The sequence below is a fragment of the Lepisma saccharinum genome, chromosome 11 (genome assembly GCF_977018435.1).
Source record: "Lepisma saccharinum chromosome 11, izLepSacc3.1, whole genome shotgun sequence".
NCBI classification, from domain to species: domain Eukaryota; kingdom Metazoa; phylum Arthropoda; class Insecta; order Zygentoma; family Lepismatidae; genus Lepisma; species Lepisma saccharinum.
In genome coordinates this window covers 35,840,208-35,861,876 of record NC_139239.1, presented here as the reverse complement: position 1 = coordinate 35,861,876, position 21,669 = coordinate 35,840,208, and the positions used below count along the sequence as shown (strand labels likewise).

Here is a 21,669-nt window from a genome sequence, read left to right as displayed (position 1 = left end):
CGCACACATGGGGAAGGGCGTGAAAAAAATTCAATGGATGATATTCAGCTAACAACTACAAACCCCCCCCCCCCTTCCCTCGTTCATTGTGCCTTACTGCGGACAAACAGATCAGATCCTGCGTTGAAAACATGCCGGGTAACCTTTATGCGTTTAGTGTTTGCCGAAGTGATTCGCCCTACAGATACCGTAAAAAATGTGTAAAATTATTAATTGCAAATTTTCTCGTTGTAAGAAGGCTTCTTATACGCTTTCCTTAATACACGTGAATCAGGCAAGATTAACAAGTAACATGTCGCGAAAATAGATTGCCAACAGCCCTAAACCTGGCTTCCTAACAACCTAACAACGTAGGTTTGTGCTATCAGCATATTTGAGAAAAAGATTTTTGCGAAGTATTAGTAGCTGGATGTGCCCCGCACCAATCCCTTACATATATCTCCAACATTTGGACGTAATTATAGCTTCTCTATGGGGAGAAAAAAAAACGAAATTAATTCCACTTCCAGAAAATTCTATTCTAATTTAGATGTTTCACAATAGAAATATTTTGTTTGAACACTCCTAAGTATCTACGTCAATTTAATGTATATTGAAAACAAATGTCCCGTACATGGGCGCCCGGAAGGGGGGGGCACCCCCCCGGGAAACGAATGTCTACCTAAAAATTATATATTTCACACATAATTTCATTTCAGTCACAGCAATAATTATAAATTCGTTGAAGAAACATGATAATTTCAGACTGAAATAGTGATTTTGAGGGGGCATCACTATTTTGGGGGGAAATATGCATCCTTTGCCCCCCCCTGGAAAAAAAATTACCTTGCTTGCTCCTCCATGGAAAAAATCCTGCGGCGAACGTCCATGGTCCCGTATTAGAGGAGAAAATGGCTGTAAGCTCGCCAATGTCGAAACAGTTAACAGAAACGTGGCAACAGTGTCAAAGTGCCTAAAGAAAACTAAATTAAATGTGTTAATAGCCTTTAGCGGACAATGAAAGGGAAAGCAATGCAATAAACACGATGCAACGTAGAGCGGCACGCTTCACTGATTCGTGACTATCAAATGAGAGTACACGTAAATTACGTGTAACACGCCAGGAAATCAGGAACAATCCCCTCCTCTGACACTGTACATACGAGCAAATCTGTCAAAACGATAGCATAAACACTGCAACCAGCACATCGTCCTGGATTGCTATACAGTGGCGGGAATGTGGGAATTTCTATTAGTAAATATTCAAACATTTATGGGAGTTGAACAAATTTTATTCTCATTCCTGGTACTGTTTTATATTATCATTTTGGCTAGAGTCTTCATACTTCTTGCTAATTACTAGAACTTCCTATTATGCCGATTAACCTACCTCCCACTTACCACGTTAACATAGATAAGCGATGCAAATATCGTCAATGTAAAAAACTATTGAGGAGAGTGGTATGAAAATCTGTGCCCGGAGAGGATACACGGAGACCGAAAAGACAGAAAATGGCGAGGAAGACAGAGAATTCAGATACCTGAGGAGGGAATACTCCCTCATTTCCCTTCAAATACCACCGTGCGGGTGTGTATGTGATAGATAGAGTTTTTCCCACCTTTTATCAAATTTTGACATTTGCAAAACTTTGTACCTACATTTTTTTTTAGTATGGTATGAAACTCATGTTTGTTACGTCATCATCTTCCCACCAACTTGACAATAAAATATTTGAACTCAATTGCATTGTTTAGGAGGGGCAGTGACGTAACCATGCCGTAGAATTTTTATTTACAATCCTGTAGTGTAAGAAACTAAACTCAGGGTGTTACGTTGTACATATTGGAACAAAAGGTTGAAATATATTTTTTTTTAAATATATTGCGAACTTTAGGAGGCAACTTCTATACATAGAGAACATTTGAGCTGAAATTTTTAGACTTGTTACAAACCTTGGTGTATTTATCTAGTTTTGTGTTATCAAAACTGATACACACATTTCAAGATTGTGGACGAAAAACAAACTTTATTTTCTTGCGAAAGCTTCAGATTTTGCTATTGATGTAGACGACATTTCTTGAGATAAATAAACTAAACTCTTCAGTAGTTTTAGGCAGTGGCGTGACCAGGATTTTCGAAAGGGGGGGATTACGTATACGTTTTTGAGTCAGCCCTCATTTTGTCATCTTTTCCTTCCTTTGACGTTCATTATTTAGGAATACTGGGCCAAAGGGAGGGGGGTATGACCCTCACCAACGCCCCCCTTGCAGGGCACGCCACTGGTTTTAGGTTCAATGGCGAAGCGTGACATTCTTACGTAGTCATCGCAAGATTTGCCAAAGGTCAGGGTCGATCTTTCAACGGAGGGGGAGGGGTCACCACAATATTTTTCTGCTATAAACGCCAAGGTCATTGCCAATTCAGTGTAAAAGTTCATACCACAGACCTTACGACTACAAAAGACACATAATTCTATCCCATACGACGAGAATTATTAAATATGATGGAAACTGAAATGGAAATACCTCAATTGTCGCGTTTAAAGGTAAGAAGAATCAGCTTTTTAGGCCATTTTTTCGTGTGTTTTTCCTCTTAACAAGTGGAAATAGCAGACATTCGAGTGGTGTGCCCAGGATGGAAGGGGAAGGGGTTACGTGTACTTTTTAGTAGTCATTCCCGAATTCCTCATTTTGCCATCTTTTCCTGTCTTTTATTTCTTTCTTTTTTTTTAAAAAAAAAAAAAAAGAATATTGAGCCTAAGCAGTGGATTATGACCCTCACCAACCTTGAGCACGCCACTGGACACTCTGAAGAATCTTGATGACTCCAAAGAAGCCGTGGCTGTAAACATGACGATGGGGGCTGAAAAAAGTTACCGTTATGACCCAGACCTTCAAGAGTGGGGGAAAGTACAGGTCGTTGGACCTTGTAGGGTATGCCTGTTCGGAAGCGTTCGGCTGTTCTCGGCACCGGAGAGACCAGAGAAATTCGCACCAATCTGCGATGAGCTGGGCCGAAACTTGGCGGGAGGGTTCGGCTCGAGGGGTAGTACTAGGGCCTCATTTCAATGCTCAAAGATTAGCGAATCTCTTGTGTATTTCGAGCTGTTTCATGCTGTTCCTTGGCTTATTTCGCACAAATATGCCAGTATTCTGACTTATTATTTTTTTATTTCTTCTCTAAAATATATAAAATGCAATATTTTTATTATTTTGCTTGGTCATCGCCGCATCTCCCGATGGCCGGACGTCTCGCTTCTGGTTAATACCCGAGCTAAGTTTTTCATAAAACCTCTAATATGGTGCGTCATATAGGAGGGGTTGGAGTCGAAATGAATGGCAAGATACGAACATTGTGACCACGATATTTGCAGCAAATTAAGCGATTTTAATCTGAATGTTATCAGCTAGATACATTGGTTGGTGTTCTGCTATTGCATTTGTGTACAGTCACGGACACTTCTGGGCTACAACAATTTCATTGAAATTCAATGGAATCATAACAACACAGAAGTGTCCGTGACTGTACAAGCAGGAAAAGCATTTCAAGATGGCGGACGAATAATAGATTTCCTATGTTGTAGCCACTCCAAATTCAGTTGCTATTTTAGAAGCTCTGTTACATTTAAAATAGGCGTCGCCGAATTCTATCACGTATACAACCATAATTTTAATATTAGCACATCAATGGGCCATTTCCTACGGTAAAGATAAATGTTGTAGTTAAAATAAAGATAAATTGTTGTAGCCCAGGATACCCGATTTCCCACCAGGTTGCCTGTAGCATGTGTGGTTGTTCCATGTAATCCTATCACGAAGCGGTACCAGAGTTGTCACTTTGGCTGAATACACCATGTAGCTACTTGACATGACTCCACAGGAAAAAAAATCGAGTGGGGTAATGTCAGGCGCATGTAGAAATGTGCTAAAATGTACCACATATTATAAATGTACTAATTACTACTTTGCTCACAGAAACTTTAGGACTATATATATTCATTAATGCATAATTCATTTGGATACATCAAATATACATGTGGAGTTACAGACAGTTGAAATTAGGGCGTTTCCATTCGGACACCCTGTATTATGAATTTCGTTTCGTTTTCGAGCAGATCTCCGTGGCAGAGTGGCTAGCACAGCACACTACGACGCCAGGGGTCCCGAGTTCGAATCCCGGCATGGCTGTACTTTCTGAATGTCTACATCAATCTCATCATCGCAATTAGCTAAAAGTAAATAAAAGAGAAGTAAAATAAAACAAATCAATCAATCAATCATTTCCTTTTCGAAATTCTCCCTCCCCACAGGAAAATCTCTGGGTCAATCCCCTGGTTCCATGAAGACTGCAGCTCCCAAAGTTCCAACTTGTTTGTTTCAATTTTATTCGCAACAGAACACAGCGTCGCTGGTTGCAAAAACGCAATTCACTCACGTGCTTTAATTGCCGCATGCATCCGGTCTGTTGACATTATTAAAACAGCAGCCACGCAATATCTCTATCAGGCACCCAGTGAGGGAGGTGCGTCATTATTTGCGTCGTTCAAGGTTTTTTATCTTCACCTTCTGGAGTTCTACACAGGAAACAAGACAACACTGTATGGGTCTTGTAGGGCGTCTGTGACGACCTCGAATGCTGAAAGTGTCAACTGCGTTTACATTCAGAGAAAGTAGGGCTTGTATTTCCGGAAGAATGTCATTATTTTATTGTCGCTTTCAGAAGCGCCCACTAATTACGAATACACTGTAGTTTCAATACATTTCAAGAGCTACAATTTGCAACAAACGTAATTAAGATTTGATGCTGTAACGATTTTAATGAAAGCATGTAAAAATTTGAAGACGGCGGAAAACCTGCAACCCGATCATTGTATTTGTCATTTTAAATATTGCCGGTCCCCGTGGCGGAGTGTTTAGCACATCGCGCTACGACGCCAGAGGTCCCGGGGTCGAATCCCGGCCTGGGCATGGATGTTTGTGAGTGTCCTTTCATCATCGTCATCGCTCATCCCCATCTTCGCAAATTAGCCAAAAGTGACACAAAAGGTGAAGTAAAATAAAGCAAATCAATCGTTTTAAATGTTTGGGTCAAACTATAGTTTGACTGAACTAATATAATTGAAATATTCACATCTCAAACATAACTATTATATTGTTGCCAATGATATAGGGGTCTAGTGGGTCTAGCACCCCAACATCTCTCCCTTTAATTAGAACCCCAAACGCAGATATTTCTCTGCCTGAGAATGAAAACAAAATCTTGTTTTTCCTCAAGCTTGTGTTGATTAACCTACGTTCTTTCACACCTTGCAACTGCGTAGAAACTATAACAACTGGCAGAGTAAAATATCGGCCGTAAACACTGCCGGAAACAGGTGATAGCACAATTACCTTTGGAGTGTTTCTTATCATAAACAAGTAAATCTTCTCCGATCACAACTCGGTACAGTCACAGATAATCACACTGACTCTCAAAGGAATCGTTATAACCCAGAAGTGTGGGACTTTAAGCAATGTGGATCTTATTACTAACATTTTTCGAGAACTTTTCGTTCGTTACACTACGCGGGAAAGTGTTAGAAAGTTGAATTGAAGATGTGAAAGTAAGCGTAGATACTTGTAACTGGTGTCTCATATAAAAGACGAGCAAACATCTTACGTAACCATAAGCTATCTACATTATTTGGGCGTAATGAACAGAAAAACCAGAACCTTAACATCCATACTTACAGTTATAGAACAATTTCCATGCTTTGAGCCTGGCGCCACTATCTCGCTCTGTGATTTGAAACTCGAACGTAGGAAAGAAGGAGACACGCATCCGAGGTGTGGGAGAACTTCCTGTTTCTGAAGCTCCAGTTCCTTGCAAAGGAAGCAGGAAAGTACCGCCCGCCCCTTGCTCCCTTCCCCTGTAAATGTACTTGCGATTTCTTAGCCAGGGCGGTGAGTGAAAGATCAGATGAATGAATGATCTTGTCCGGGAGAACACATAATTATGAACAAATCGACACAGAAATGTTTGCAAGGAAGAAAAATTGATTTCAAAACGGTTCTTCCTCAAGCACTGCTTGCATTTGTATCTTTTTTATTTCACGTAGCGCCGCCCTCCGTGGGTGGTTAATACAGCGCGTTACGACGCCAGGGGTCCCGGATTCGAATCTCGGCCTGGGCATGGATGTTCGTTGTGAGTGTCCCTTCATCAATTTCATCATATTATCACTCATCCTGGCCTCCCCGATGGCACAGTGGTAGCGTCGTCGCATTGTAATCAAGTGGTCCCGGGTTCGATACCCGGTGGAGGCACATAGTGGTTCGGATCCCACTTTAAACTGTAGGTCCAGTCCCGATTAGCCATACTGTGCATAAAGTGGACTTAAAACACCAAATCAATCACTCATCCTCATTGCGATTAGCCGAAAGTGGTAGAAATGCGAAGTAAAATAAACTAAATTAATCAATCAATTATTTCACGTCGCTTTTCTATCTCTGTAGGCTAATGTTGACGATGAGGATGATGAAATTGATGAAAGAACAAGGTCTTTAGGCACTGCTTGAATTCGAGTATCTTGCAACGAGCCTGTAAGAGCCTTACCTGCAATTGTCAACGTGTGCAATAATCACGTTCACATTCCAGCTGAAAGGGTGTCGTGCAATGTAGCACAAGCTTTATAAACGAAAGGAAGTCATCGATAGCTTAATGTTTAACGTTGTCGGCTCACCGCAGGCCTGCTTGGCCCGCCGTATTTGTAGAAGAGCGCTCTTGTGTGGAAGTATGGACTTGAAAGCGAGCGGTGGTACTGTAGCGCTAAAAGAGGAGCGCTAGGCAGGAGGCTTCGGCGGTCGAGTTCGTGCAGTAGTGGGGAGACCTCTCGTCATCTGATTCGTGTGTGACAGTGCCCTATCAGCAGAAGAAGCAGGAGGTGGTTCCGTGAAAAGGGGATTGTCTTCATACGCCGTATTTTCATTTCTCAACGCACGCAGATTGCCCACTGAGGTGCAGTGTTGGTGCGGGAAGTTCGCACGGCACGGATATTTCGCTCTCACTCACAAGTGGAAGCGAAGACTCGAGACTTCCTTACAACTTTGCAATCTATGGATTCAAAGTTGTTTTCTTATTGTTTATTTATTTATTACTTTTTAATTCTCCGTGGGAGTAGCTACGTATAATTCAGTGTTTTGATCCAACCTACCCTTATGTTTCAATTCCGATTAACCTATTTATAGATAACTTTTGTCCATAAACAAAAACCCTAAAACATCACGATAGATAGTGCATACCAGGAGCGAGACTATACTGATAACAAGCCAAATATTAATAATTCGCAATTGAATTCTTGAGAATAAAATACAGGAGGAAAATCGATCAGAAATTGTAAATATTATTATTCTTATCAGTGCTATGATGATGCTGATTTTGGAGTTGGCAACCTGATTTCTTATGAGTTGGCAACCTGATTTCTTACGAGTTGGTAAATTTATTTGTATTCATAGCCTAGGACCACGTGACACAATGAGTTAGCCCAGATCTTGGACTCAGTATACGCCACTGATATATATATATATTTCTGCTTCTTTAGGTAATCACTGCGATGAAGATGAATAATGAATAATGATAGATGACGATTCGGTGTCAAAACAGGGTGAGGGAGGGCAAAGACAATTTACTTTATCTTAGCATTTAGAGGTAATAGTGCGGGGGGCATAAAGTGGAGGGTGCAACTGCCCCCATGCTCCTCCCCCCCGTAATCGCCGGCACTGGATGCAAATGTTGAAGGTCAAGGTTGAAAATGAAAAATTGGAGCACGCCATTTCCTTACATTGTTAGTTTATGAGGAAACGTATAGAATATCAATGCGGCACAATTTTATTATCCCACGTTTCCGTTAGAAATTACGTCAGCCAAGTTGAGGAAAATACCATACGGAAGGGTCTAATTTATTTGCGAAATCACTTCTCCTTTGTTATAAGCGTTGAAGTTTTCTACAAAGAAGTATTGATTGGTTTGTTGTTTTAAGTCCACTTTTGACAGAAAGGCTAATCGGAACTGGACCTACAATTTAATGTGCGATGCAAGTAGACTGCTACTGCAAGTCAATTAAAATTGCTATAGACTGTCTAAGAGAAAATTCCATAAAGAAGGACACTTTTGTAGAATATAAATGTTCTTCAATCAGAATTTTAATGTATTTAATTTACCCGATGGCACAGTGGTGAAGCTGTCGCCTGCAATCAAGGGTTCCGTATTCGATTCTATGTGGAGGCACATTGCACAGTGGTTCGGATTCCACAGATTGTGAGTCCTGATAAAGTAAACTTGAAACAAATTTCTTCAATATTTTTTAGTTTTTTTTTATTTGCAGAATAATCTGAAACGAATCCTCCATGTTTATTAGCATATGTTACGATCAAACCATCGGAGGAGATCTGACCCTGCTTACTAAGTATTTGGAGGGAAAGTTATATTGGACGCCCTATACAACTCGCCATATACGATGGATCCGTATGCGCAGTACATCTGGATCCCTTGTTTTTAAGGTCCTAGTGAACCACTGGGAATTCTGGCAACGTCACTGGATTGTTCGCAGTGTTTCTCACTCTGCCTGCACGGTCATCATATGTGACGAGCTGTATAGTAGTGTCTGAGATATTGATATAATCTGTCCCGGGAGTCTGTGGAGCAAGCGAACGAAAACGAGACTAATGAACACGCGAGAGGGAAGGGGGCAACGCGGTTGCAGCTACCAGCCGGTTTCGGCAACGTGGACTGTCCCGGTCCGCTCACTCTGTGTCTTCCTTTCTCTAACGTTATTGTCGGTCTTGCTCCACAGACTCTTGGGACGTAGTATAGATAATGTGGATGTTGACTGTGACATATAATCGAAAAGAACCGATCGGCCGACGAAGGGATTGATTCAAATGAACGGGTATTTTTGATCGATACGTTTTAATAAAGCAATTCTGATGAACGAATTTTTCAGACAGAAGCTTGATGACTTTTTGCAACTGGCTCTTCATGGGTGGTGCCAGGAGAAAGGCGGAAACTCTTCCTAATGAAAGAAAGTTCCGCACAAGAGTTGTATCCAGTTACTTCATAGCCTCAGAGGAGAACGCGAGCCGCCTGTTCTCCCTGTCCCAGCAGAAGTTTTTATTGTTTGAAGGTCGTTGCCGTCATCACAAATCACACGCGGCATGAGATTTTCGCAAGGAAGAATCCTTCTCCGCACAAAGGAGGAAATGAAGCACCACTTCCACCTAAGCAATATTAGCAGTAAAAAACTGAACTTCGGCCCGCTTTAGACGAAAGCATTTCCTTTAACATTTTTGCTAGCATAAATGCTATGTAAATGCTTACAAAAAAATTATAGCACATAGTACTTTGCACGGAAGTATTTCATGTAACATTTCGGTTAGCTTTTGCGATTACAATACAATGTATAATATATACAGCGCGAAAGGCACATCTATGGCGTCTATGGTGAGTCCACGGTGTTCACAATAAAAAGAACTAAAACATTCTTCCATACGTGTATAAAGTATGTACTTAAGCAGTGCCGTTGATTTGAACCTAATACCGTTTTATGGGAAACGTTATTCCTGTCGGTTGAATAGTTATCGGCCTTTAGAAATGTGAAGTGATAAATTGTTTACATTTCACGCGGCCGCCATTACATCTGCACTCATGGTCGTTTCTGATTGGTAATGCTACGGAAATAGGACGGATCATATGCTTGAGTTAGGCAGGCTTTTGACGAAAGCATTTTTGCTAACATAAATTCTATGTAAAAGCTTCCAAAAATCTTATAAAAGATACACGCAAGCATTTCATGTAACTTTTCAGCTAGCTTTTGCGATTACAATGCATAACATATACAGCATGAAAGGCACGTCGAGTTACACCATATATGGCGAGTGCGCGGTACTTACAATTGAAAAAACTAAACTAATATTCCATACATGCACAGTAAACGTTGCAAAGTACCGTGCGTTCATTTCGATCTTCAGCCGAGAGATCGGGAGAAGCGTGGCGGGCAGCGCTGACGGAGATGCCGACATTTACGGCCTGTAATGCCCGCTTATTTTTATGGACATATGCATACATTCATATAAATATTGCAAAACGAGCACTAACCTGTGTTATAAGGGTACGGTTTTAATTTTGGTAGCTTAGTAGCTGTATGTGCTGATGATTTTGACACGTCCATCTCACGGTGTAGAGGTTTGTTTGGAGAACGTTCTAACGCTGCACCAATTTAATCGAGTTTTGCTTCGGTTAGAATCCGTCGTTTTTGTTTAGGTGTTTTAAAATTTAACGATCCAGTTTTTCGTAATTTAAGGACAAGATGTCTAACCGTATCTCTATGTGGAGGTGAAACGCCTAGGAATTTCTGTACAAATTGCATACACACGTCTCGACACGAGTCTGTTTTCACGTAACTGTCATACATAAGAATTCTTTGTTCTAACGTGAACCTTGAGGCTGGCATTCCAATCGTCTCACTGACACAACACACATACACACTGCAATAACACAAACAAGTAACGGCAAGTAACCAAGAATATCACTCTTGCGCACAGTACGAAATTAACACGCTCTTGGTTTACATCTGCTCGCCACTATATTCACAGCTCTGTCTTCATCTAGTCACGAAGGAACAAAAAACTCGAGCTCGGAGATTTCGGATTGCAAGGAAGCTCACGAAAACCATTGACTTTTAACGGTTTTGTCTGCAGCGTAATCTTGATACAGTGTTGCACATTCGAAACCTCCAAACGATCGACACAAAACTCTTTCAAGGATATAAATTTAAGGAGGACGTTACTGGTCAAAACTATGATTAAAATGTTTCATTATCTGTGGCTCTTAACATCGTTTCTAAAGCCTATTTTTTGTGTATATAAGGGCAGAACTTGGATGAATTACAGATGATGAATTATAACACAGGTTAGTGCTCGTTTTGCAATATTTATATGAATGTATGCATATGTCCATAAAAATAAGCGGTCATTACAGGACGCAAATGTCGGCATCTCCGTCAGCGCCACCCGCCACGATTCTCCCGATCTCTCGGCTGAAGATCGAAATGGACGCACGGTATATATATAATCAGTGCCATGCTTCTCTACCTAAAACCATTTAATACGAAGCGTAATTCCTCTCGGTTGAATAATTATCGTGTTTTATAAATGTGAAGTGATACGTTGTTTACATCTCACGCGGCCGCCATTACAACTGCGCTCGTGATCTAGAGGTCGCTTCTGATTGGTTACGCTACGAAAAATGCTACGGACCGAGCCTATCCTTGAGAAATGCCATGAAATATGCCATAGCATTTGAAAAGCCATAAGATTTCTCACTTTACACGGTAGCATTTTGGTCATGGCGTAAATGTTAAGGAAAATGCTAAGGAAAATGCTTTCGTCTAAAGCGGACCTTAGGCGTGCTAGGATTTTCATTCTAGGAGCTTTCTAAAGATGCTTACTGTGATTTATTCGTTATGCAAAATTTATTTTAACACTGGAGAGCAACTGACTCCGATCCATGTTCAATTAGTTTCTTATTATTGCTGTGTTTACTGTAATCGAAACAGGGGCGCAAGCATGGACATACTCAGACTTTTTCCAGGGGCAATGATTTATTTGGAATTAACTGATAAGGTAATAACATTTTTTTCACTTTTCACATAAAAACTCACAATGAGCAGAATGAAATTTTTCACCACTCGTCTTCGAGGGAGATGGCAAGTGTCCATTGCCCTCCGAAGGATATGTAAGCGTCCCTTTGCAGTTTTGCACTTCCCTCAAGGCACCACTATTGACGACAGTCATATAGGAACGTTTTTTATTTGAGATTTACAAGAAATCAACCTACACACACACACACACACACACACACACACACACACACACACACACCATTACACATACACACACACACACACCATCACACATACACACACACACTACATAAACAAGGGCCATTCCACTTTAGAACAGTTCAAATAGTTCTGAAGCGTTAAAACAAATTTTGCATAATCTTGCAATATTTACAAGATAATTTGTTTAATGTTGTGCCTATTGAGGAACATAAATTAAGTGGATTTGAAAATAAAATCCTTAGCAAAACATTTGGACCTTAAAGGAATGAGGAGACAGGTGAGTGGAGAAGGTTACATAATTTAGAACTACATAATTTGTATTCATGTCCAGATATTATTAGAAGGATTAAATCAAGAAGACTTAGGTGGGCAGGCCATGTGGTAGGAATGGGAGAGGAAAGAAGAGTTCACAGGATTCACGTCGGGAAACCTGATGGTAATATACCAGTAGGAAGGTCAAGACGAAGATGGAGGGATAAAGGTGAGATGGACCTAAAGGAAATCGGTAGACATGGAAAAGAGTGGATAGGATAAGGATAAGGACAGATAGAAGGCCTATGTTGCTGCAGCCATAAACCTTGTGGTTTAAGAAGGCTATAGAATTAATTAATATTGTGGCTATTTTCAAAATAGTTTTTAAAATGTTTCAAAAATATGTACAATTGAGGAACATAAGCTCCAGCCTCTTTTCCATCGTTTGTGCACTCATTTTAAACAGGTTTTACCTCCTAATTAAATTTGCAATGGCACAGTTCAATTTGCATCGAAATACTACTAGTATAATAGGTTCACAATGTTTCTAGATCTATTGGATAGGGAGATAATATACACAAAACAAACTTTATCGATTAGCTAATAAAAACTAGATTCCTTGAACAATAGAACCTTGCGTCTATTAAATTATTTGAAGGGGTTTATACAACACGATGCAAAGGATTTGAGGTGGTACTGTAACTCCCTCCCAAAAATTCTGGGGTATAATGTACCCGTCGTTCCTGCGCCACTCCCTCAGGATAAAGTTTATAAAAATTTGAGCTGAGAGTAAATTAAACTAATTCGCTAATGCCATGAAGGATCAGAACCGAGGAATGAAGCAGAATAACTTTCACTGTTTAGGAGACAGTCGGAAAAGGAGAAAGACTGACATTGTAAAGTTACACGATTACAAAATTAGGAGCAACATTGTGGATGGACATCCCTGCAACCGGAAACGAAGTATATAACCTTGATTGACCGCCATTGTAACTCTGAAACGTTGCTAGGTGATATTTTTTGGACGGATTCTTTCGGTGTGCCTGTCTGTCTGCGTCTGTACAGTGATATGTTAGAATATATATATATATATATATAAACTTTCTGCTGAGCTAGGTTCAGCGTAGGGCTGCTCTACCACCTAACTCAGGACAAATTAGAATTACATATAGAAAACATTAAACCAAATGGTTTATGCAAAATAGAAGTAAACATACTGGTTCACACGCACACACATAATGCATACATACATAATCAATACCGTATATAACGATCTCCGTGTTGCTAGGACAATTGTTAGCACGCACAGACTCAACGACGACAGGGGTCCCGGACTGGCATGGGTGCTCCTTGTGTGTGTTCTTCATCAATTTCATCATTCAGCCTCATCTTCGCGATTATCCAACAGTAGCAGAAATGCGAAGTAAAATAAATCAAATCAATCAATCAATCAAAATCGTATCTAAAGAGAAATAACGAAATAGTGTACATAATACGCATTATTCATAGTGCTAGTCAGGTGTATGGATATTTATGGAGAGTACTAATATTTTGTAAGTTGATTCAGGTATTTGTCGAGTGGCTTAATCGTTAGCAGTAGAGCAATGAAAGAAATTTTGCGCCAAACTTGACGAAAACGCAATGCAGATGTAACGGAACTTGACACAGACCTCGCGAGCACAGATGATCTGGCACAAGGCGGTGGCCGGTAAAGAAAGAGTGAAGAAGAGAAGGCAGACAGTGGAAATTTTCTTTTCGTCGGCACAGAATACCTGTTGGAGGTACATTGCACAGGATCCCACTTTAAATTGTAGGTCCAGTCCCGATTAACCTATCTGTGCATAAAGTGGAGTTAAACACCCAACTCAAACAAACAAAATAAACTCGTCGGCGCAGAGCCGTTTCTTGTGGTTCGTTACTGGAGGATATGCTTTATGCTCCGCGTTACCGAGAAGAAATTTACGCTGACTAACCAAGTGGTGCAACGCCGAAACTTTCTGAAGCATCTTGTGAAATTCACATGCTACGTAGAAGTCCGGAGGTTTTTAGAGACGATCTATTTTTCGTTCACTGTGCCCCTTGAATGAGCTATCGTGACATTCCGGGTTTCCTCGTGCAGTCCCGGCATTCCTTAGGAAAACAAAATGCAAATGCTATCATTTCTCAAACAGTGTCTCCCTTATCGACCACCGTATTGAGCACCTTTGTCTACTGACGTCAGCGGGGATTGCTCTGGTTGTTAGGTTTAGAGCTTTTAGCATAAATACACTGCAATTTTTCGGGGCTTGATTAAAAAGGTATTATTTATGCTAAAAGCGCTAAACCTAAAATGCCTAGTCGATCAACGTGAACATCGTGACATCAGTAGACGAAGGTGCTCTATAAGGTATGCGATACATGAGATTCTTCTCAAACACACAGCAGTTTGGAGCGACGCGGCGCCTCAAGGCTGTTTCAGTCTAATGGGAGATGGGTTGACCGTAGTTAAACGAAACCATTGTATATAATTAATTTCCGCCACTTCTAACTACGTTCAGTCAATTTGCGCGTATAATTTATTATATTATATAATGCGCAAATTTCCTGAACGCAGTTAGAAAGTATCGGAAAGCGAATGGTACGGAACACGATAGTGTTTTGTCAATGCGCGCTATCTGCGAGTTCTTGCTCATAGCGTTCGTCTTCTGTTTTCCCCCGACGGTGCTGCCATCGGTGGTCGCGAGGAAACGACCTTCCAGTGCCGCCGTACTACAGCGCCTTGAATAACGTAGTGTGGAAAACGACCCAAGAAACTGGATGAGAAACATAGATGGCAGTGCGATCAATGTCGGTGCTAATTTTCTTATGAAAGTAATGCGGCTTTGTTAGTTTTTGGAATATATTGTGTAAATTTGTTTGTCTTGAAAGCCGGTACGTGAATTGATGGAAACAGTTATATTTGTGGAGTGATTTGCAGTCACGAAATGGCATTAATTTGGAAAGAAAAGTAAAATAAAATTATAAATAAATAGCATGCGTAACACAAGAAGAAACATCGCAATGTGATTCCGGACGTCAGGTCTTCGACTGTGTATTAGAGTTTATTTTTCTATGTTATTAGAATATAAATAGTATCCTGAGAGATATTTCATACCAAGGCGACAAACCACAAATGTCGCTTGAAAGTGAGCAGTCGGTAATCAATGCAGCCTTTCGAACCGTAGGGACAAAAGCTCTGACTGCACCGTTTCCTCAAGGAGATTTTAGACCAAAGCGACACGCGACAAACGATACGAGGATTTCACACCAAAGCGACACGGGTCATTCGGTCCAAGGCAACTTTCATACCGAAGCGTATAACCGATGTGCCAATTACCATAACCATGTGCCAATTACAAATCTCCATCGGTCTTTCTACGCTTTCCCCCAAGATCTTATTTTCTGCTCTCTGAGAAGAAACCCAGCTGCCTCGCCGAGCGTTCGTTCCCATGAAGCCTCCCATATATCACCGCCCCTACTTCAAGGTGAAGGAAACAGTGTATCCGGCAATAAACTCCCATATCTGTTCCGTACAAATTCATCTAAACTCTGGCTCACGTCAAGATAATTTCAGCCCAGATGGAGCCTATCAAGATGATTTCGGCCGAGAAGGAGCTAATCACCTGGAACTTCAGGCATTTAAAATTTAAAACCCCAAGAAGACTTTCTCCCTTGTTTTGAACAAAGATCCTCTGTCCTCGTGAGATTTTGCAGGTGGCCAGGCTCGGAATCGAGACAATTGCTCCACACATGGTGTTCTCCACGAGACGCATAACTTCCACGATCGCCGCCAGCCCGTCTGGCTCACTGACGTCGAATTGACAAGAGTAAATAGCAGAGAATCTTGAACTCCAACCCTGCCAGAACATTTCTCTTCGTATATCTTCGCTTCGATGCGATTTCGACAGCAAAGGAAGGAATAACTTTACCGAAGTGTCCGAGTTGTGTGCGATAAAATTTGAGCTGAGAGCCATTAAAATTAATTAGAACAGATGCTTTTCATTCCTCGAGATCAGCTCTCAAACAAGGTGCTATTGTGTTTTCATGCTATGCGATTATCGCCTCTCAGTAAGCAATTCTCGCCCCTATCGCCCCTCGTGTGAAACGATTCTCACCCCTACATACAGAAGTGACCACGTGTGGGCGGAGCAAAAAGTTCAACGACCAATAGAGTGAAGGACAATTCTTCGGAGAACAGAAAGAAAAGACGAAGTAAGGACTTAGCAGGGGCAGTGGAAAGTGAGAGTGGAAATACACAGTTCGAGAGACACAGTTCGATTTGTCAGTTCGACATTCACATTTTAGAGAGACAGTTTTAGAACATTCGCAGTTAAAACTTTCAGCACCTTTATAGGTCAGAGAGAAATTGTTTTCTCTTCTCTGGACCATGTTTAAAATCTTAGCTTTGTGATTTCAAACTTCTTTAAAGTAACTGGTTAGGCCATGGTGCTCGAATGCAGTGTTTACATCTGCGGTCTGCGTTGCTCACTTGTTTAGAGCGGTGCATCATGGGTCTATGAGTGTTTTGTCTTGTGTCGGTGAGCGACCAGAGATTGTAAGTATATCAACAGAAATGTATTAAACATTATTTTGTAACATATTTCAGTGTCCAGTGTTCTGATTTCTGATTTCCGATTCCTGATTTTTAAATTCAAGATAAATTCATGGTAAATTGGCTAGTAAACGAAGACCAATGCAGAAGGAACATCATCGTCCTTCTCCATTGGCCGAACCAGTGACCGTTCACGCAATCATATCTAATTCAATTTGTGTTCGTACATTTTAATTGCTCATTACGTGATTGAACATCCATGCCTTATAAATAATCCAAACCTAGGTACGAACCTCTAAACGCCCCCTTTATTATTTTATTTTTAATTACTGTTATAAGCGACACATGTTGCTTGGAAAGCAGCCAATCAAGAGCAACATTTCACATCGTAGCGGCATGACGGGAAGCACAGGCCAGCGTTCGGTTGGTGAAATCCTCAAGCGATAAGTGTCGCGTGCCGCTTATCGCTTTGGTGCGCAATCTCAGTAAAGCAAGACACTCATTGCATCGCGTAAGCGCGAACAACAAACCACGGCAACATGTTGCAAGCTATTGAGGAAATGGCCCAGTTTGAGCGACGCAGAAGCGACAAAGCAACACGTGTGGCTTATCGTGTCGCCTCGATCTGTTGTTATAATGTGCGGTTTATTGTGTCGCCTATCTGTTGTTCGCAAGCAACGCTTGCTAATAGACAGAAGGCACTTTGTCGCTTGTCACTTAGTTAAGAACTCCCATTGTAGCGCGTCGCTTCCGTCTCAGCACCCTTCCATTAAGGAGCTTTCCGACTGAAGTAGCAGGCGAATACGCCATATGAACGTGTCGTTTGCTGTTTGGACCCTGATACGATTTGTTTATTTTGGCCATATGTAATAGTTTATTTGCTTTCTGTTAATTTCACAGACATCTGTTCGATATATTTGTTAGTTTCAATACTGTTGTTTGTGTTGATTTAAATTTGTAATTTTTGCTGTATATTTGTTACACGCAATATCGGAAGCGGAAGTCATTTCCGGTTTATAAACATTTGTAGAACTGTCCAATCTTTTATTGATTCCGTTGCCAGGACAACAGTGCGTGAAAAGGAAAAAGTGAGTTGAGTTGCGTGAGATGACGTTTATTTAGTGAAAAACACTGTTTTATAGGAAAAGCCTCACCTTAATTCAAATGTGATTGCGTTTGTGAATATTATTGTTATTTTGCAGTGATTGTTTAAAGGCAAAATGTGTTATTAAATTTGTAAAATAGCAAGAAGCTATTTTTTTGTTCAAACCGTTTCGTCCTGAGAATGCTCATTGTAGCATAACATTAAGGAGAGTCTCATAACTCCGCCGCACAAGGAGATTGGGTAGCTACCGTGACGTAGTGATCCGTGATCCAGTGGCGAACACCAGAAAGGAACGTCACAGGTAAATTTGGCGCTCAACGTGAAGGCATCGATGATGTAAAAGGATAAATTGTAACTGTAATATCGTGTGAAGAAAACGTGTGTTTTGTGCCGTGTGAAGTCATGAGGAAATTGTCGAGCGTTACAAAGTCTGATAACACATAGATGTAAGTCATGTGATCGATTTTGCAGAGATATCAAGGTTATGAGCAGGAGAATTTTGCGAAGCCAGAGCAAGAAGAAAATGGATAAATTGAGTTGCTGTGATGATAAAGATAAGCCTTTGGACGAAATATTTCAGTGCAGGAAATGCGAGGCGTATTTCCATTTAGGGTGTGCAAATTTGCCAATATCCAGAGAATTTATTCCTGATGATGACTTAATTTGTAAAAATTGCAAATCGCATAGTGCTACTTTAAATATGGAGGTACTTTGTGGATGGTTAAAGAGAATTGAAGAAGGAAGGAAAGAAGATCAGAATGAATTGAGGAAGATCATTGAAGAAGGAAGGAAAGAAGATCAGAATGAAATGATAAAGAGGTTTGAGAAAATGGAAGAAGGAAGGCTAGAAGATAAGAATGAATTAAGGAAGATCATTGAAGAAGGAAGGAAAGAAGATCAGAATGAAATGATAAAGAGGTTTGAGAAAATGGAAGAAGGAAGGCTAGAAGATAAGAATGAATTAAGGAAGATCATTGAAGAAGGAAGGAAAGAAGATCAGAATGAAATGATAAAGAGGTTTGAGAAAATGGAAGAAGGAAGGCTAGAAGATAAGAATGAATTGAGGAAGATGATTGAAGAAGGACGGAAAGAGGATAAGAAGGAGTTGATGAAGATTATTGAAGACGGAAGAAACGAAACTAAGGTAGCTTTCAGAAACTTGGAGGAGGTATTTAGGAATGATAAGGAGGAAATGATGACGAGAATGAAAGCAGACCGAGAAGAATTGATGAAGAAGATTGAGGATGAGCGGAAAGAAGATAAAAATGAAATGATGAGAGTAATAGAAGACAGAAGACAAGAAAACAAAGAAGAATTGGAAGTTGTGCGATGTGATTTGTTAAAACAGATTGATGAAGGGAGAGATGCTCTAAATAAGATAGAAGAAGTCTGGGAAGTAGACAGACGAAAAGTAATGAATGAATTGGACACCGTAAAAGCAAGGATAGAATCCGTCGTGGATCAGCAAAGTACTTCAAGGAATTTGTATATGCAGGACAGTGAGAAGATGAATAAAGAAATTAACCAGAAGTTCTATTTTATGGAGGAATTCCTTTTAGGGAAATTGGAGAGATTACATTTAGAATCTGTCCAAGGAAATCCAGGAATGACTGCTGGAAATACTGACAGATCTGTGGAAAATGTTCGATGCGTGAGAGATGATAATGACCCTTTGATTTCCGGTATATCTTCAACAGAATCTGTATCTTCTGCTGAATTGTTGACTAAAAGGAACCGTAAGAGGAGAAGACGTATCCAAAGTACAAAAGGGATACCCAGAGAAGATATTGATAAATCTCCTGATGTCTCTCATAGTCCATCTCACACTGGACATTTTTTTTAGAATGTCGGATATTAACTCTCTGAGCAAATTTACCGGAGAAATAAATTCCATATCAGCGGAGCGTTATTTGGAAGAACTGAAAACGTCCATGGACATAATGAAAATGCCTATGCACTATAGATTAAAGGTGCTTCCTTCTGTAATGAAAGGGAAAGCTAAAGCCTGGTTTATTGCCAACGAGAGAAGGTGGAAGTCTTTTGAACAGTTTTGTGCCGCGTTTAAAAAACAGTATGCCTCTGCAGAAGCGAAGCAGAGAGAGATCCAGATTTTAAGAAACAGAAGATATTCCAAATCCTCAGGTCTTTCTATGGAGGATTATTGTTGGGACGTCTACGGGTCATACTGTAACTTGGTCGAACGTGTGGACCAAACAGAAGTGTTAAGTTTAATTATTCATCAGCTCCCATACAGAATACGACAGCTAGTATTAACAAGAGATCCTCGAAACATTGACCAGTTGACCAACTTCTTGGGGAAGTACGAAGCCTCAGAACATATAGATGGGTGGAGAGGCGACGGTAATAAAGCAGAAGAAAGGAGACCTAACCAACCTCGAGTTCGCAGAGTACAGATGACAACTTCTACTAATAATCCTGGAGGATCCCGCAGCGCAGAGAGCGGAAATGGGAAGGAACCAATCACCAGAGAAGGACAGCGATTCCCGGGTGGTAGGTGGAAGAATAGAAACTGGACAAGTAACAGACTTTATAGAAGGACTACGCCGTACACAAATAGTTGGAGAAGAGATCAAAGAGCTCCAGAACGAAAGAGTGTGCAATACAGACGGAAGAGCTACCTTCCAGTAATCTTAGAGTTACAGCGTCGCCATGGGAAATTAACTGCAATGAAGTTCTGGGTTTAGCCCAGCGCCCGTTGTAAGCGGTACTCTTACGCTTGCAATGAAGGGCATGCAAGTAAAAGAAAGCGACGAAAGTGAAGACCCATTCCTAACAGAAGATCCGTTAGAAGTATTGTACTTGAATATCGAAGCCACTCCTCTAAATTATTTAAAAATTAGAAAGACGATAATGGAAGAAGATAGGGATAATGTGAAGAAACCTGAAATTTCAGTCGAGGTATTAGGATTCCAAATAAAATGCACTCTGGACACGGGTAGCGAATGTACCCTTATGAATTATAATATTTGGCTTCAAGTACGAGAGCGATTACCAGGTCTTAAATTGCAGAAGTGTCCAGGCGTAATATTAAAAGATTTTGCTGGAAAAGAAAGATCACGGATAGCTGGTTGCAGGCGAATAAATTTTGAAATTGGCGGTTTTATATTTGAAGATTTGGTATATGTGGTCAAGTGCTTAGAAGCTGACTTATTATTTGGTTATCCTTTCCTTCGAAGATACAAAGCCACTCTGGATGCAGGCGCAGAAAAATTGTATCTGATCAATGACGGACACACAGTAGAGCAACATTTACTTCCTAACGCTGGAGATTCAGAGAAGGGCGAGTCGCGGGAGAAGACAGCCTTTATACAGTGTACGAAAGCGGAGGAAGAAGCTAACGCTGATGAGTGGACTGCAACAGAATCAGACATAAGAGATAAAGCCTTTGCTTCAGATGTTTTGAGAGTTGAGGAAAAGGAGCAGCTATTTAATTTATTGTTGAACTATGGAAGAATATTCGCCGACAAGTCAGGATTATCTAGGAATTCTATCTGTAAAATAAATCTAACCAGTGAAGAACCTGTTTACTCCAATCATTATCCTGTTCCGTTGTCCAAGAGGAAAAAGTTGGAAGGAGATTTATTGAAGTGGCAAGAGAAGAAAGAAATGTTTGATCTATGGAGAAAAAGAAGGAAGGAGATTACAGATCAGAAAACAAAAAGAAACCGCTTGTAAAACACTTTATCAAATAAGCTTGCACGTGTTATCAAATGTATATGAAAATCTATCTTTTGGTTGCATTATGAAGGTTGAATAGTATATTCCATCATAGAAAGTAATCGTCGAGAGTCCTGCACATTCTTTGAAGAAAATGGATAAAGAAGAGTTTATAAAGTCATCTAATTATTCAGATGATGCTTGGCTTG

General features: G+C 40.5%; 1 protein-coding gene across 4 annotated transcripts in view; it reads right to left on the bottom strand.

Annotated features, from left to right (window-relative positions):
* bwa (alkaline ceramidase) overlaps positions 1 to 21,669 on the bottom strand; it is a 59,977-nt gene that overhangs the window by 22,141 nt on the left and 16,167 nt on the right. The window contains exon 1 of one of the 4 annotated variants that reach the window (XM_083130916.1): positions 5,710 to 5,817. The exons of 2 other annotated variants lie outside the window; for them this stretch is intronic. The gene's annotated coding sequence lies outside the window, so the exon portion shown is untranslated. Of the gene's footprint in view, positions 1 to 5,709; positions 5,818 to 21,669 lie in introns of those variants that run through there. One more of the 4 variants, XM_083130921.1, reaches the window with a different exon arrangement.